Source organism: Cheilinus undulatus, linkage group 6, assembly GCF_018320785.1.
Source record: "Cheilinus undulatus linkage group 6, ASM1832078v1, whole genome shotgun sequence".
NCBI classification, from domain to species: domain Eukaryota; kingdom Metazoa; phylum Chordata; class Actinopteri; order Labriformes; family Labridae; genus Cheilinus; species Cheilinus undulatus.
The window spans coordinates 36739735-36756565 of NC_054870.1; the positions used below are offsets into that span (position 1 = coordinate 36739735).

A 16831-nucleotide genomic window follows, 5' to 3' on the forward strand; every position below is an offset into this window, starting at 1 on the left:
TTTCTGTTACCCTTTTTGCCTTATCGCTCCCTCGAGGGTACTTGTCTGTTCTCTTAAAGTCCAGAGTGTGTTGCTTCGGTGAAGCTGCATGTTGCTCTTGTAAAGTCACCGTTTTACGCTGCATGTTTTGATCTGAGACGACAGATCAAATTTGTAGTTTTAAATGCAGCTCTGCTGCTACCACCTCGTGAAACGGTCGTGTTACAGATGCTGCATGTGGTTGTTGGATTGTTTTCGCTCTCAAGTTTGAAGTTTTTCCACACCGCTGACATTTTTAGCACATGAAAGCTAATATGCTACCGCTGCTCTGTTGTTACTGGCGCGTTTACAGCCTGTCGTAAATTATGCTCCATTTATGGCAACTGATGTAAAGATCGGCTGGGCTGCTCGGATCAAATTGCCGATCTCCAATCAATTAAAAATGCTTAGGATCGGCCCCGATCCGATACATGTGATCGGGATTGGGACATCCCTAGCTACCAATCATTAGTAGCTCATGAGGATGTTGATATTTGAATCAATATATTATGATAAACTACATTTAATCATTGTGACAAAAGAAAATTGTATGATTGAAAAAATAAACAGTGTTAACATAAGAGACAGCAACACAGTAGCAGCAGGAAAACACAAAGTGATTGTGTACACTCCCTCTGTCAGTGCCACCCAGATCTCAAGACTGATTGGCTGGCAGTAGTGTGACATCTGGCCCAGCATCTCTCAACCTTTTTTTGTCAAGGCACCCTTAAAAGTACTGAAAAATTCTGAATTCTGAAGTACTCGACTACTCAAATGCCTTGTACAAAATGCATTGTGGTGTAGGGTATCGCCAGATAGAAAAATTTCTGTTGATATTTACATTCGATATTTTGCCTGTGTATTTCAGCATATATTGACTGTAAATGTTGTCCATATGTACCAATAAATTAGTGGAGATTTAGGCTGAACGCACAGACCTGTGTCAGTTGAAATCTTTTTCTTTATTTATCCTCATTATTTAAACTTTAAGTGTTTTTAAGGACTAAAGTTTGTTTCCTTGGTCATCCTCAAACCTTAAAGTGTGTCCAAAAGGACTGAAATTTCTTGTCTGAAAAGCATATTTAAATATTGGTATCGATATCTGTATAGGTATTGGCTTAAATGAATCTGTAAATATCGGCATATTGGATATCAGCAAAAAAAAAAAAAAATTAATATCATGCATCCCTGACAGCAACGGTCCCACATTTGACCACTTTATTCCTCTCTAGTTTTTTGCTCACACAGAGATCTTTTTCTCTCCCCTGTCAATTAAAGATAAAAAACTATATGGTAAATTATGGCTTTTTAATGGTTTGATGCTCAAAATGCAACACAATAGCCTTTAATTGCTTTGCTGCGTTAGTATCATTCAGACACAGAGCTTGAATTCGCCCAGACAGGGCGTGGTCACTCTGGAGAGAGGGAGGCGATGTTGCACTGTTTCTATCAATACCACGTGAGACTGTGGAGAGCGCAAGAAGCCAGAGTGGCAAACACGACTTGCTGTAGACTCAAAGTAGCCCACCTTTAAGTTGATTTATTACAGCAATTATCAGTTAAATAAAATGCTGATGCCAATAATTGGCTAAATGTCAAAATCAGCCTCAATACTCTGCCAGGCCCATAATCGGTTTACCCCTACTTTAATTGCTGGTTTTATCTAAGGTAACTCTTCTAATCTGTGAAGGAAACAGGTATTCATTTTTACAAGTATTGTACCAAAGTTTTAAATTCTTGAATCATGACGGCCCTAACTCTAACTCTAACATTGCATCATTTGAACTCCAGTTGCACTCAGAATTTCTCTTCTTTTGGTGTCAGTGTTTTAAAACTATGCAAAATAATAAATGTCTGTTCATGAAGGAAACCTTTTTCATAAGAGAGGGAGGTTTGTCTAAGTGTATTTAAGAAGCAATGCTTGTTATTTATGAGCTTATACTTTTGTTGTAATTAAATACCACCTGAATATTTAACACCGTTGAATTGGCTCTGCAGCAAAATGGCTGCAATGCTGTTTGGACTATCAAGTAACTATTGTCTCACAAAATGAGATATTAACTGAATTGAAAACCATCCCCTGTCGCATTTGATAATTTATTTGCATAATTAGGTGTTAATTTTAATTCACTATGCAAATATATGCCCCTTTTAAATTGCATTTAAATGTGAACTGGAGCCGGTGTCAGGCCTAATGTGAATGTATTTAATTTTATTATCTGGAAAGCATGAGAAATTGTTTGGGGCTAAATAGGAAAAAAGGAACGGCACTGGTGATTTCACAGTATCCGAAATGAAATATGGAAAAATAAGTGTTTTTTCCTTCAGTGGTCTTGTTTTCAAAGTGTCCTTTGTGTTGAATTATACTGTATCTGTTTCTATTTGGATGTCCCGTTCTTTCTGGGGAGTGTTATCTCTTGTTTCACGTTCTTAAAAAGGAGTTGTGCTTAGGAGGCGTGCATTGCCATCTATTATTCTGTGAATCAAATGGGGGCAGAGACGGGGCAGCTGAGAGAGGGTGAGCCTCCGGTCCAGTCCAATGGTGGCCTTTGTGGACTGAGGGAATACAAACTCCTCAACAGGACAAAGTCAGAGGAAATTGACCTGCCTGATCCCTTCCTTGAGAGGGAGGCGGCACCCGTCCTTTCATCTTTTCCCGAGGGCCCAGATCTTTGGGCTACACTTAACAAACAAAATACTGTCTGAGCCTAACTCATGGGTGTCTTTGGAGCTGGGAGATGCTGATACCCAGGGTGGCAGTGGGCTGGTAGGAAGGAGGGGGGTAACCTGAGACAGACAGGCCTCAGGGGCAGGGAAGTAGCCAAAAGGGACAAATTAGCTTTAGACAATAGGGGACCTTTTCCACCAGGGGGATAATTAAATGTTTCTTCATCAAAGCTGGGACAGTTTGCAAGCTGCTCATTGTGTAATTCTATCATGTTGGCCCTTGAGATATGCTTTCTGTGTTTGGTCCACCCCCACCACTCAAACCCCTGGCTTAATACATTGCCATGGCGATAATTTAGATTCTGTTTGATTACTCTGTTGGGGGTGTTAATTATACAGAGTTAGCAGTGGTGTAATTGAGCCCAGTGGAAACAGAGGGTCTATTGGAGGGGCAACATGTATGTTCCTTCTTAGCATACTGCACAAAGACTTTTGTTTTCTATTGTTGCTCGATGCAAAGACCATTCAAGAACACACTTAAAGTATTTTGCGATTGTTGCTGGAAGATAAACAGGCATAAGTAGATGCATTTCCATTAGTTACCCAGCAGTATGGTGGACAGGTAGCAAAAACAAGTAAAATAATATAAAAAGAGCACTTTTATGGGACTAAAACCTTGTTTTTGTGTGCCTGCATGCGCTCGTGCTGTGCAGCACATGCCCTAACGCGGGCAACGCATAATGTGCATGCCTCTGAATGTGCGTATGGGACATTGTGTGCGAGTCTTTTTCCTTGTCCACTGAGCTGTGGACCACAGGGTTTGTTGTGTGCCTTGGATCACACGGAGGAAGCTGAATGATGCTGCCCCAGCTCTGTGAAGGAGGGCCATGCTTGGCTGGCTCCAGAACAGCCTTAACAGGATATCACAGAAGAAACTGTGGCTTTTGTCCAGCTCTCCTTTACAAAAAAAAAGAGCTATGTCAAAGGGACTAGGAAGGGTGTTTTCTTTTTCAACAGATGCTAGAGCAGTGTGTAGCTGCTCTCTGGAAGCCCATATCTACAATGGCGCCTATCTAACCCTGTGACATCATCAAAGAGCGTGCTGTGTGGGGCTGCAGTGTAGGATTCGTGCCATTACAAGAGCAGCAACATGTCTCGTAAGGCACCAGTGAACAACGCTGAGCGCCAGTGCTTTTACCCCCTGCTGGAGCGTTTTCTAACATTCTGCTGCAACAAGGTAAACCAGGAGAGTTTGGATAAGAAACACAGTTTTTCTTCTGATAATTTTGATTTTAGCATCTTAAACTTTGAGAGAAAACAGCTGCAAAAGTTTTCTTTTTGACATACTTCTTTATGCATCAGAAAAGATCATAATTAAACCATATCTTCTCTTATGACTCCATCTATGATTTTTATTTACTCAGCATGTGAACATCAACATGCATGTCTTTCTGTGTCTGCAGTACAGTAAAGTATGTTAATAATACACCTGCTGTCACATAGGGAGCATTACAGAAACACTCAGTGTTTGTCAGGCTACAGCCGTGCTGAGAGCAGCCCATCTCTGTGAAAGCCTTAGCCTCGGGGCTGTAGACAGACCCCTGGGACCAGTCGGCACTCAAGGGCCTATTTGTTCAACAGAATGTGTTATTCTATCACAGCAAGCCTGTCACAGCAGCAATCATTCAAATACCCATTCATTTCAGGAATTCTGGATCCCCGGGCCTCTGAGGACCATCAAGAGCCTGTTTATTTGTTTAGTTTTGGACTGGGCTTGTCTCTTTGATTCATGGACACTGGAGTTAAAATCACCCAGGAAGATTTTCATTTGTACTTAGACCAAATTGTAAGACTTTTGTCTACAATGTGCCTTAACAGGAGGAATAAAGAGAGGAGCCTCTTTCTGTCTAGAAAACAAACACTGATTCTAAAATACATTTGATGGCACAGCTTATTGGCTCTTTTACACCAGAGCCATTAAACTGCAGTTTCTCACCTTAATGACGTACTCTGTAAGTAAACCTGGGAAAAATACTCAAATGTAAGGCTTAAAATAATGGCTTCTGTTAGACTCAGTTATAATTACAGTTAACTAACTGTTAATATTAACAGCATTATTAGCATTACTATGATAGCTGTATTCATTGTGCACCACACCTCCTGCCCAGTGCATGCTGGGATACATGTCACCTTGGAAAAGGAGATGTAAGATTTAAGAAATGATGTTGAAACTATGTAAATGCCTCATAGTTAGGACACGCTATGCAAACAAACAAAACAAGCATGTTTTAAAGCTCATTATTACAAGTTTCACTTTTTTTTTATCAGGTAAGAAGACAAGTCAAGATGTCCAGAAAATAAGTCCAAATTTCTGGACCTTACATACTTTGTTTACATTTTTATTTCAGGTGTCACTACCGCCTGATCCACTTCTAGGTCCTGACTCACCCACTGGAAACCACTGGTACAAAGTTTGAGCAGTTAACCTTCTTGTATTGGGAAAGGCCTGTCTGTGGTGTATATGGCCCATTCACAATGCATGCTGGGAATAATTGCAATCAGATTATTGTCCCAAATCGTTCAGCTCTAATGATGAGGTAACAAAGTTGCAAGGCTGCACAAGATATCCTGATTATATGATAATCATATTATAAGTATTTACAATGAATGAATGAATGAATGAATGAATGAATATTTAATTTACGTATCTGGTCATTTACATGACCCATCCACACCATTTCCATGCAGTTGAATAAAGCTTCTGATTTCTATTAGCTACTCTCAGATTAATTTAGTGGTTAAAAAAGGGATAAAAAGATGATGTATTGGTTTAAAAAGATCAGCCAACAGCTAAATGGTATGAAATAAACGGTCAACAATGTCTATCTGTTGTGTCCAGTCAATTCTATGCTGGCGTTTGGTAGAGCTGCCTGACTGGGGCAAAAATCATAATTACAGTTAATTTAATTGGTATTATAATAATGATTATAAAGACACATTTACTCACTGATTTTACAACATCTGCAACACATGGACCTATGAGACTTAGACACTCTTAACACTTTGAAAAAGCAGTTAATGAAAATAAATAAGGGGAAAATACCACCAATAAATTGAAAGAGTGATATTTAACAATCTATGAAAGGAATTACTCTATGACCAAAAGGCTGAAACTTTAAACACATGACAAATCCACTTTCCACAATTTCCTAATTTGGGATCAATTCCGTTGCTCTATCTCTCCATCTAACCACATGTAGCACAGTTTAACCATGACTATCTTGTTTTAATGATCATGGGACACTAAAATTGCGATTGAAATTGTAACTCAAATAAATACCCAGCCGCTGCTGGCACATCTACCTCTGAGTCTTAATTTGAGATCTTTTTTATAAGACATACAAAGTGACCGTTTGGACAAACTCTGAATTGGCTTCATCATATATCAAACATCGGTATCGATTTCAACCCTAATTTTTAACATTTAGTGCATCTCCTTTGAAAAAAAAAAAAAAAAAGAATTTGGGATTTATTTTGGATTCAGCAGAAATGTTGCAAACACAGCTGTATGTACATCATGAAGTACAGCAGGTAAACAGAAAGTGAGTTTTAGTGAACATCTTTTATTTTATCTTATTTTTGAAACACTTCATATCATTACTGTGATACTAAAAGACATCCGCAGAGGTATTTTTTCAACTTTTGCAGGTAAAATTGTTAACCGTTTCTTTTTAGTTATTGCTGTTTTATTTAATGCAACAAACTTAAATTTGCAGCCTCGTTTGAGTCCCTCTAGTTGCTCTAGTCAATTCAAATCAACCTTCATCCCCGCTCATGAATGTTTTTCTAATTGAAAGTGATATCTTAGTGCGAGCTGTTGGTCAGAGCCTGTGAGGAGTGCTGCTACAATAGACCTGTCAGGGTTGATGGATCTCCAACACAGCTGGGATATGGGTCCCCAGACCGAAGCCAATAAGAGCAGGGTCGGTATGTAAAAACAGAGGCTTATGAGAGCTGTCCATCCAGGACTCAGCACACATGCATACAGGCCTGATCAATAACATTGTTGTTTGGGAGAGGAGGTGGATTCAGATTATAGAGTAAGTGATTTCAGAGAGAATTGAAGCTAGTTTCTCATAATCAGTATTTTCTGTTGTGTTTTTTTCTTCAGTTTGAGTACAATCAATGAAGAGTCCATTTTGGCTCGGCTGGTTGATGATAGCCAGTCATTACAGATTAGTCAGAGTGAGTAATGGGAGCCCCACAGGGCAGAGTAATGTGATTCAATAACTGCATTTGTGGGAGGGGATGTGGTCTGAGGTGATAGGTGAATCTGATTATGTTTTTGGGGTTTAGAGAGACGTGTTAACCTGGCCAGAAGTAACAAATAAAAGCTTTCATACATGGATGCTTCTTTTATTTTTGCTTTTATACAAGATAATGAAAGTATAATGTTTCCTTTAATTCCATAACTTATACACTAATCCCATCACCTACCTCCTGTGGTGATATTTCAGTCTAATCTTTGGCTTACTTTACTCTTGTACGACTTAAGAAACAAAACAAGGCACCCCTCTGATGCCAATTAATTAGGAGGATATGAATATTTCAGTGCTCTATGATACAATGGTGGCTGCACCGAGATAGGATTCACAACAGCTCCTAATGGAATATTAATCATGTGGTGACGTTATGGTCTTCTTTTTCTCAGCTTTCACTGAAGGTGTGCATGTGGAAAAGGGTTCATAGACCGGTCACGGTGTCTGTTAGGAAGTTATTAGACTTAATGTCTTGCCCCCGTCAGTAGCCTGAAACTGAGAACCTTTACTTGGTATTACAGGGAGTGTTTTGGTCGTATTTAAGGTAAAATAAGGTGATTTGTCAAGAGGGAGCAAAGAAAAAATCTGAAATTATTAATTTGATTGACAAAATAAAACAAGCTAAACTAAATGGGCACTCAGAAAACGCAGATCGTCACAAAGGACTATGGTCCTGTTCTGTATAATCAGCAGCTTAGACCACTGTGTTTGTGGTTTCAAACCCTTTCAGAGCTCAGTTTCATCAGGATGACGGTTATTTGTGACGATGATTGTGTTCCCACTCAAACAACCCCTGCATCTACCTTGCTTCACTTTCCCACTAACTTCCAAGAAACCAGGTCGGTTTATGAGAGCATCTTTTTGCTTGTCTTTATGTCTGTCTAAATCACTCATTTTATAGTCTAGTTTAAATCTGTAATCTCTTTTGAAGCCTGCAGATCTGAACAGCTGATCTGTGCACTTTAAACAAAACAGCATTTGGACGATGTGTTACCAAAAAGTACTAAAACAAAGTTTTATTCACTTTTGACATAGAATAAGTGAAGACTGAGGGCAAATTATCCACTTACTAGTCAATGTAGGATGTTATTTATCCGTAGAATATGGATTTTATCCATAAGATTACAAAAAACAAGAGAACAGAGAATTTTTTACATGTATTCCAATTAGGTCTGAACGATAGCAATGGGAAAATAATCTAACTGCAACTTTTTTTCCCAAATATTGCAATTGTGATTTGACACGCGACTATCCATACGTTCCTCATCTTATGTATTTTCCAACAAACATAAGCAATTAATCATTCTATAGTAAACCAACACAATTAAACAACAATTAAACAAGGGCTGAACAATTTGGAAAAAATATTTAATTGTGATGATTTTGACTCTTATTGCAAATTGGATATGAATTGTTGTATTGAACTGGTTATAATTTGTCATTCTTATAATTACTAAGAAAAAAGTACAAAGATGTGGAAAGTAGGATTTTTTGGAGACTAATTAAAAAACTGGCTCTTGAATGATTGCATGATAAGTAATGCATAACATCTCTGCTGCAAAAAATGTTTTAAATTGGTATTTTGACACCAGTTTCAGGTTAAAGAAATATTGAGCCTTCTGCGATTGGAAAATTGCAGCAGACCACATTGGGATTTAATTTAATTTTTGATTAATTGCCCGGCCCTAGTCCCAAACAGGGATGCACAATATTGTATTTTATTTTGTTATTTGCATATTTACAGAAAAATTGTAGCTGACATCAATATCGCTACCGATATTCAAATATGTATTTCAGACCTAAAACATCAGTCCTATGAACACAATTTAATGCATGAGGATGAACAAAGGAACAAACTTGAGTACTTAAAACACACTTTGAAGTTTAAAGATTGAGAATGAACATAGAAAAACACCTCAACTGGCATAAGTCTGTTGGTCAAAATAGCCAAAATATCAGTTTTAAATATCAGCAGATATCAACATTTCTGCAGATAATTGTCTTTTAAAGGTAATATCTACCGATACTAATATCAGGCATGGTTCCAATCAAAGTTACACAGCTACTTTAGCCGGTTGTGTGATGGCATTAGAGTGCGATTAATCAGCATACATTTTTTATTGCATTTTTCACCACATGATGAATCAAATTAACCAAATTAATAACAAATTCACGTCACTACTGACTAGACTTTTCAGTAGAACCCTTAAACGCAAAACATTATGTCCAATGAAAATAGTAAACTGAATAATACTGAACAAATTAAATCCAATTAAACAGACTCATAACAGAATCATCAGTTATGCAACACTATTTAGATATTTCCCCTAATTTTCAATCAAAGTAAAAGTGAATATGACACGATATGGTACGATTTATCTGCCTCCATCTGCCTCAAGTATTTATCAATAAAAGCCATAAACAACTGCACACATGGAGCAATATATGAATGAAAAAATACACCACACAGAATATTGCATAAGACATATTACATGAGATCTGCATTAAACACAATATTAGATAAAAAGATATTAAAAACATGATGCTACAATGGTCCATTTTGCTTTTGAGGACTCCTGCTAATTTCTGCTTTGACATATTATATTCTTCATGCATGTAGATTTAATATAATGATGAGGACAGGCGGTACACCTCAGTACAGTGCTCTCTCCCAGAGCGGTTCATTTCAGGAAGTTGTGCAAAGTGCTGAACTCACTTTAAGTTTCCATCTGTTTCTTTAAAGATCTTTTTTTTTTTTTTCTAAAAGCCAGTTTAAATACTGTCAAAATCCAACCTGAATTTCTGTTCATTTAAATAGAAAAAAATCTGTGTAAAACAAGCAAGTTCTTTCAAAGATTAAAGATGATTTTCACACCAATGTTGGAAAAGCGGTCTAAATCTGGTTTCAACAATTATGCAAAAGAATGTGAAGTTTTAGAACTGTGAGAATAAATTTGATATATTTCAACTTTTTAAATCTATTGAATAAATAGGCAGGTCCTTACCCAGCCTTATGAGGTATTTCACCCTCCAAAACTTTGTAAAAATGAACATAAAATATGAAACGATGTGCCTATGACAGCAAGTGTCTATTTTAGACCATTAAAAATCCATGCTTGACACATGTCAATGGGAGAAATATTCACATCTTCTACCAGTCATTTCCTCTTATAATTCTGCTTCATTTTCTTAATACTGACTAAGATTTGCATGAAGGTGTTCACAAACCTACAGGGAAATATTTGGGACACAACAAGCATTTTAGTGCCAAGGAAACATTTCAAAGCTGTTGTTTTACATTTATTCATTTAATTATTCTTCATTTTCATGCCAAAACTGTAATTATTTTCACATTAACACCTGCTACATTCCCCATGTGTGTCTGTTCTGTTTGTTTCATCCTTATTAGGTGGGTTAGCCTGAGCTAACACTGGTGTGTATTAGAACAGACAGCATACACTATCTGTTTGAGCCAGTGCAGCAGCGTAAGGATAAACCTGCAGTTTTGATATAAAAGAGATGTAGATTTAGTCTCCTTTCTTTCTTCTCTCTGGCAGGGATCACACACACTGGCAGAGCTCATGTTATTCATGGACAGACTCATTTCCTGCAGCAGCAGCGGCACGGTTCGATAGTGAAGCTGTAAAACAGTTTCAGCTAGCCATAAACACATTTGATGAAAACAAATTAGGAGCGAGAAATATAACTGACGGAAAACATAACAGCCGGCAATGGAATCACATTAGTGAGGGACGCTGGATGCTGCCGCAAATAAATGTACATTTAATAAATGGATAAATACAACACGTAAAGCCCTATGTTGCCAAAACTAATTCATCATTTAAATGTCTCCCTCTTTTTCCATTAAAGCCCGTATTAAAACACCTTGCAAATAAATGTGAGGCTTTAACAACCTGACAGATCGCTGCTGCAGTAACCTGTTGACACCTCGGTCCTGAAACATCACTTACGGGGAACTTTACGCCTTTCAGATGAAATCACTAATGGCAATAATCTTTTGACAACATGAGATGAAAGTCTCTCTGATTTGTAGCTGTGACGCAGTACTATTCTTGTTAATGAATTTTTAATATCCTTAATGACAGGAGAGGAACGATGTAATTAAAAGAGCAAGTTAGGAAAAAACGCTGACTCCAACTCTTTATGGGGACCGTTTTAATGTTAGTTTAATTGGAACTAACACATTATCTTAATGAACAGATTGCCTTCAAGGAGACCATTTCCCCTCCCCTATAGCAAGCTCAAACTAGCCATTATGCATATAAAGAAATTTCTTTTTCAATCTATGAAATGACAAGAATTAATTGGAAGAAATGTAACTTTTTCTCATGTTTTATTTCTGTAAACTTCCAGAGAGCTCAGGGCTGAAGGTGGAGAACAGGCCGAGCCGCTACAGGAGCTTTGTGGCATGAAATACATGCATAAAGCCAAACGTGACCAACAAGCGGACAAATTGACCACTCCACAACCTTGACACCGTTGACACCTGGACACCTATCAGCGCTCTGTCCCTTCCGTTGAGAGGAAGCCACGGAGAGGAGGTTTTGGTGTTAGGGTGTTTTTTACGCTGGGGAGCTCTGGGCAGTTGAGTTTAATTTGGGATTTACAAGTGACATTGTGCCCCCATGGCTGTCTTCTTACTGGGGGCCGAGTTTATGGAGTGAGACAGTGGGGTCTTTTCCTTGTGATTAGCAGGCCTGCGAGCAGCCATGCACAAAGTATTATAGCCCACAGCATTATGTATCAGAGTTTACAGATCCCCCTCTCCACCCCTCCATCTCTGCAGACCCCTTCATCAACCAGCGATCAAACCCCCCCTCCATATTCACTCACACCTTTGGAAGGTCAAGCCTCTCAAACAAGTCAATAACTAATGAAGATGTGCAATGCTTCTGCAGACAAGAGAAAATTAAAAAATGAAAGTTGGAGGAAATTCAGAAGCACAAAAAGGCGACACAGAAAAACAGATTAATATTATTAAATGATTTGGGGTTTCCAACTAAAAGGGGGGAAAGCAGGGTATGAACTGTGAACAGCCACATGACGACCCGGAGGCTTATCTCGCGGAGGCTGTTTGGCTTAAGCCCGGGCATTAATACACTGATAGCCTACGGAATAGCCAAGCATAAAATGAATGTGAAAGGATGAAGAAACAACAAGAAAAGGGTGGAAGAAAGAGGATGAAAGTGGTTAGGCCTCCAGCTTAACAGAGCAGAAATATAGAACTACCAGCAGCATTACAGGGAGGCCCTTATTGATATGAGTGTTATTTCTGAGACATGCTTTTGTCAACGCTTTACAAACAAAATCCAAATAAGACTAATAGAAATGACTTTTTTTAGGAAAGTTCTGCAGGTGCAGCTCCATCTACAAATGTATAAAAATAAAAAAAGCAACAAAAGATAATCAAGTTGGACACATTTATCAAAAAGACAGAATAATAAGGTGCTCTAAGGCTCGTAATTGACTTTAAACAAACATAAAGATCCGGTAAAAACTGCAGGAATTGAAGGAAACAAATCCTCCACACAGCCTTTGTAAGCCAGCCCAGCACTGAGGCTTTTATCCCTTTTATTTTATTGATTAAAAAAATCCCAGAGGCACTAAAACGTACAGTCAATGATTAATGTCCCTCTCAGAAAAAGAAATTATATGGAATAAATTAAACTACTGCAGCAGCAAATTGAAAAATAAGAATGTAAATGAGCTTTGAATACTTAATATCATAGAGAAAAATAGGCAATGAGGCCCAAAAATGATGAGGGATTAGCGCAGAAACATGACATTAGCTCTAATGGCAGCCAGTAGATTTTTTCTACTGTCAAAATTTAACTGTCGCATCTGATTTTCTGCCAGGTAAATGAAAAATGGGAGACGGTGTGTGGCAATCGAAAAGCACTAACCTTGTTCACGAGGTGATGAAATATGGACTCAGAGTTGCATGTCAGTACTCCCAATCTGAAATAAGAGAATAAAGAATAATAATAAGTTGAAATGCAATTATAGGCTAAGTGGCACTTATTCATAGCATGATTTTACTGTGGTTTTAACAGTCATGCAGGGAAATATCTCACAGAGATGACAAGTAAATAAGGACAGGCCAAATATGGAGCAACATTTAGATAAAAGAATGGAGAAAGTTTAAAGACAGCTGCTGGTATAAATGGTCTACAAGGGTTAAGTCCTTCCTTTCTTAATAGGGATGTCCAATATTTTAGCCGATATCTGATATGTCAATATTTCCATACTCATCTTAGCCAATACCGATATCAGTACCAATAAATAGTGTAGTTCAGACCTCAAACTTCAACCCCTTTAGAGTTTAAGGAAAGATCAAAACAAAAGAATGTAGCTGATGTAGGTCAGCTGGTCCTGCCTAAGACTCCACAAACTTATTCAGTCGATATAGGCCGATACTTCCAGAAGATAAACTGGCTCCAAGTTTCAGCAGAAGTTGTCACTAATAATCAACTTTCAGGCTTACATCTGCAGATTGTGATATCATGCCAATATAACATGCAGACCCAATCCATTATTATGACAGTGTGTTAGGGCCAATCTACAAAAAATAGTAAACTCAAAATTCTCAAGTTTAAGAAACTAATTTACGGGAAAAATATAAATGTCGGACTGTAAAAGCCATAAATGTACGTGAGACAAAACAGAATTTTAGTTTGGTTTCTCATTATTTTTGACTTGACACTGTTGTTAATTTATAAATCTAAAATCTTGAGTTTCTGATGTCAAAATGTAAGAATTTTTTATCTTGGGAATTTGACTTTTTTTTAATGTAAATTCTTGACTGTGAAACTCTAAAATACTGACTTTGTTTTCTTTTTTCGACTTAATAAAAAACAAAATTTTGACTTTTTGTTCAAAAAAGTACCTATTCTCTTCCTTTTTTACCTTTTAAATTGTCCCTAATATGTCGTTGTATATAATGGTTTCTAAAATAGGGTTAGGGTTCAAAAATACATATTTTGACAATGTCAGAGCACACAGGGTCCTGTGCCCCCCCAAGATCTTTGAGCTGGGGCACCAGGACCCCAGGTTAGGAACCACTGGCTTACAGAACAAAACTGAGAAAATAATTCTTCAGATCACTTACATCAGATGTTATTAGTAAAAGTTCCAGGGAAAACATGCAATATCTCTTACAAAGCTTTTTCTTTACAGCCAAAGCATCCTAGCGTCCTCTTCCATTCACTTTTAGAGTGCAAAGAAAGTGAGAGAGGGGCACGCACTCTTGATTCGCTGATCATTTGAGCTAAATTTATTCAGTCGACAGACCTCCAACACCTGACCGATGACACAACTGCAGCTGGGCTTCTAAAAAACTAGCGCACTATCTCTAAATTTAAGAAAAGAAATATGTTACTTAATGTTGTGAAACTGTTTCTTTGGTTGAAATAACCTCAACTGTGATTCTAACTCTGTTAAGCCATGAACAGCAATTTCTGTTATGCATTAACATCAAATGATCAATAAAACCACAGACTGTCTTGTTTTAGACATTTAATGGTATCAAAAGTTCCAAATATTGACATTGTCGATGTACTAATTATCCATTTTAACAACAACTGATTCATTTATTAAAAAAGCCAAAGAGGGTGCACAGATAGCGTAGCGGTCTAAGGCACTACCCATGTACGCTGGTGGCCCAGGTTTGAATCCGGCCTGTGGCCCCTTACTGCATGCCACTCCCTGCTCTCTCTACTGTTTCTGACTCCACTGTCCTCCACTATGGAATAAAGGCATTAAAAGCCCAAAAATAAATCTTAAAAAAAAGGCCAAAGAAACTTAAATAAGAAAAACCTCACAAATTCTATTAACTGTGATTATTAAGCAGATTTGTCTTTAAAGACATAATTTGGTTTATATTGCCATCTTCATGAAGTAGCCTTTGTAATCAAAGCATATTGTAAACCTTATAACAGGGCTGTCATGATGTTTCAGTACCTAAAACATCAAACTGTGCATACGTGTTTGTGTTTGAAAGGTTTCAGCACTGAAACATTGCAACTATATCTGTGTGAATCAGACAGTGAGCTCCCTTTCTCAGAGCAGCTTGTGGTTACAAATATGACTGAAGGGGGTCAGTTTAGCTCAGTTGGTAGAGCTAGCACTAGAGGTGTGACGAGACGCTTATCTCATGAGACGAGATTTGGGCCCACGAGACAAGACGAGCTTTTGCACTCTTTAAATGTTGGAAAAAAATATATGAGTGAAAAATCTGTCCTTTATACAGCTAAGTCATAACCTTGAAGCATTCAGCTCTATTCAGAAATTTTAAACTAACTCCTCTTGTGCTGAATAGGCTATCAATGCTTACACACAGTTTGTCTTGTCTAACTCTGAGTCAATCTGTACATTTTAATGCCCCGAAAAATGAAACCTTTCATTTTATTATTCTAACACATCTGTATTTTAAAAACTATTTACAACAGACCTATATAAAGAGCTGTATCAGTAAAATCAAGCTATTTGTCACCCTCTTTAAGTGCATCCATATTTAAAACACTCAAAAGAAATATTTGTGTCAATAACATGTTCATTTGTTTTTACAGTAATTTAGAGAAATAGATCATTTTTCGTTTTGTGGTCTTTTCTTTTCATATGAGCTTTGACAATGTTGGACAGACGCACAGATGAGCATGTGTGTGTCTCTGCTCTGCTGTCAGACAACAAACAGGGCGCATTCAACTGGGGATAGAACTCCAGTTTCTGGAGCTAACAGTGGACTCGATGGTGCTCAAAGAGTTTGTTTTGCTAAGTTTACCGCTGCAGTATACAACGGACCGTTGCACTACTCCTGTTAAGCTTCTGATTGATGATAGCACAGCCAGAAGGCTGATGGATGTGTGACCGACAGACGATGAGACGAGGAGGAGACATAACGAAGCAGCGACTGAATCAAAGTTACAAAGTCACTAATACCGGCACTATGAGCGAGTCTACGCGCATACATGAACTCACGGAGACTGCATAGGTTTCCAGTAGCTGCATTTCATCATTCCACACCATTATGATGAACTTCTTATGCATGAGCTAATCATGTAAGGTCTGAGTAGCACATGCAGAGGAGGGGGTGGGGGATGGAGCGGTGACTGAATGGGTCACTGATCAGCTTCATTTCTTCATTAGCTGGCCAACGAACAATTTTATAGTGGCATCTTTGAGATATTTTAGAACTTCCAGTTAGGTATTTTTTTCTGCCAGGAGAGCTGCTGCTTCTGGTGTCTGGGCAATATCAATCTCGCGAGATGATTTTCACCTTGACGAGACATCCTGTGATGTTTTGATCTTGTCACACCCCTAGCAGGCACCCATACAGAGGCTAAAGTCTTCCGAACACTGGTTGCAGGATTGATTACCGATCCAAGTACAGTTTGGTGTATGTTTTCCCCACGCTTTCATCACATATTTCCTGTCTCTGCTGTCCTATCAAAACAAAGGCAAATAGCCAAAAAAAAAAAAAATTAAAAAAACAGACCTGTGCATGAATTTTAGGGCAGCCAGAGCCAAGCTTGACACGTGTGTCTTTGGCCTCCAAGGTCAAGCTTGCGGCATCTCTTTTGTCTGGGCCTTTTCACCCCTGGTAATATGCTCAGACCCTTGGGACATCCACAGCGCAACCAGAGGCTTGTGACAACCCAATCCCTGCCCAGACAGTACCCTAGGCCATGCTCACCACATCTACCCCTTACTCTTCCCTACAGGTGTGGACATTATTATTTTTTTAACAGATTATTTTTCCATACCCCTGGTAATATTCAAGGACATCCAGAGCACAACCGTGTTTGTGT

At 38.2% G+C, this 16831-nt stretch overlaps 1 long non-coding RNA gene across 1 annotated transcript in view; it reads right to left on the bottom strand.

The window, feature by feature from the left end:
* The window catches only part of LOC121511330, an 83421-nt gene that overhangs the window by 17366 nt on the left and 49224 nt on the right, over positions 1 to 16831 (bottom strand). Inside the window, exon 3 of the long non-coding RNA XR_005992035.1 lies at positions 12929 to 12983. This is a non-coding gene — a long non-coding RNA (uncharacterized LOC121511330). The remainder of the gene's footprint in view (positions 1 to 12928; positions 12984 to 16831) is intronic.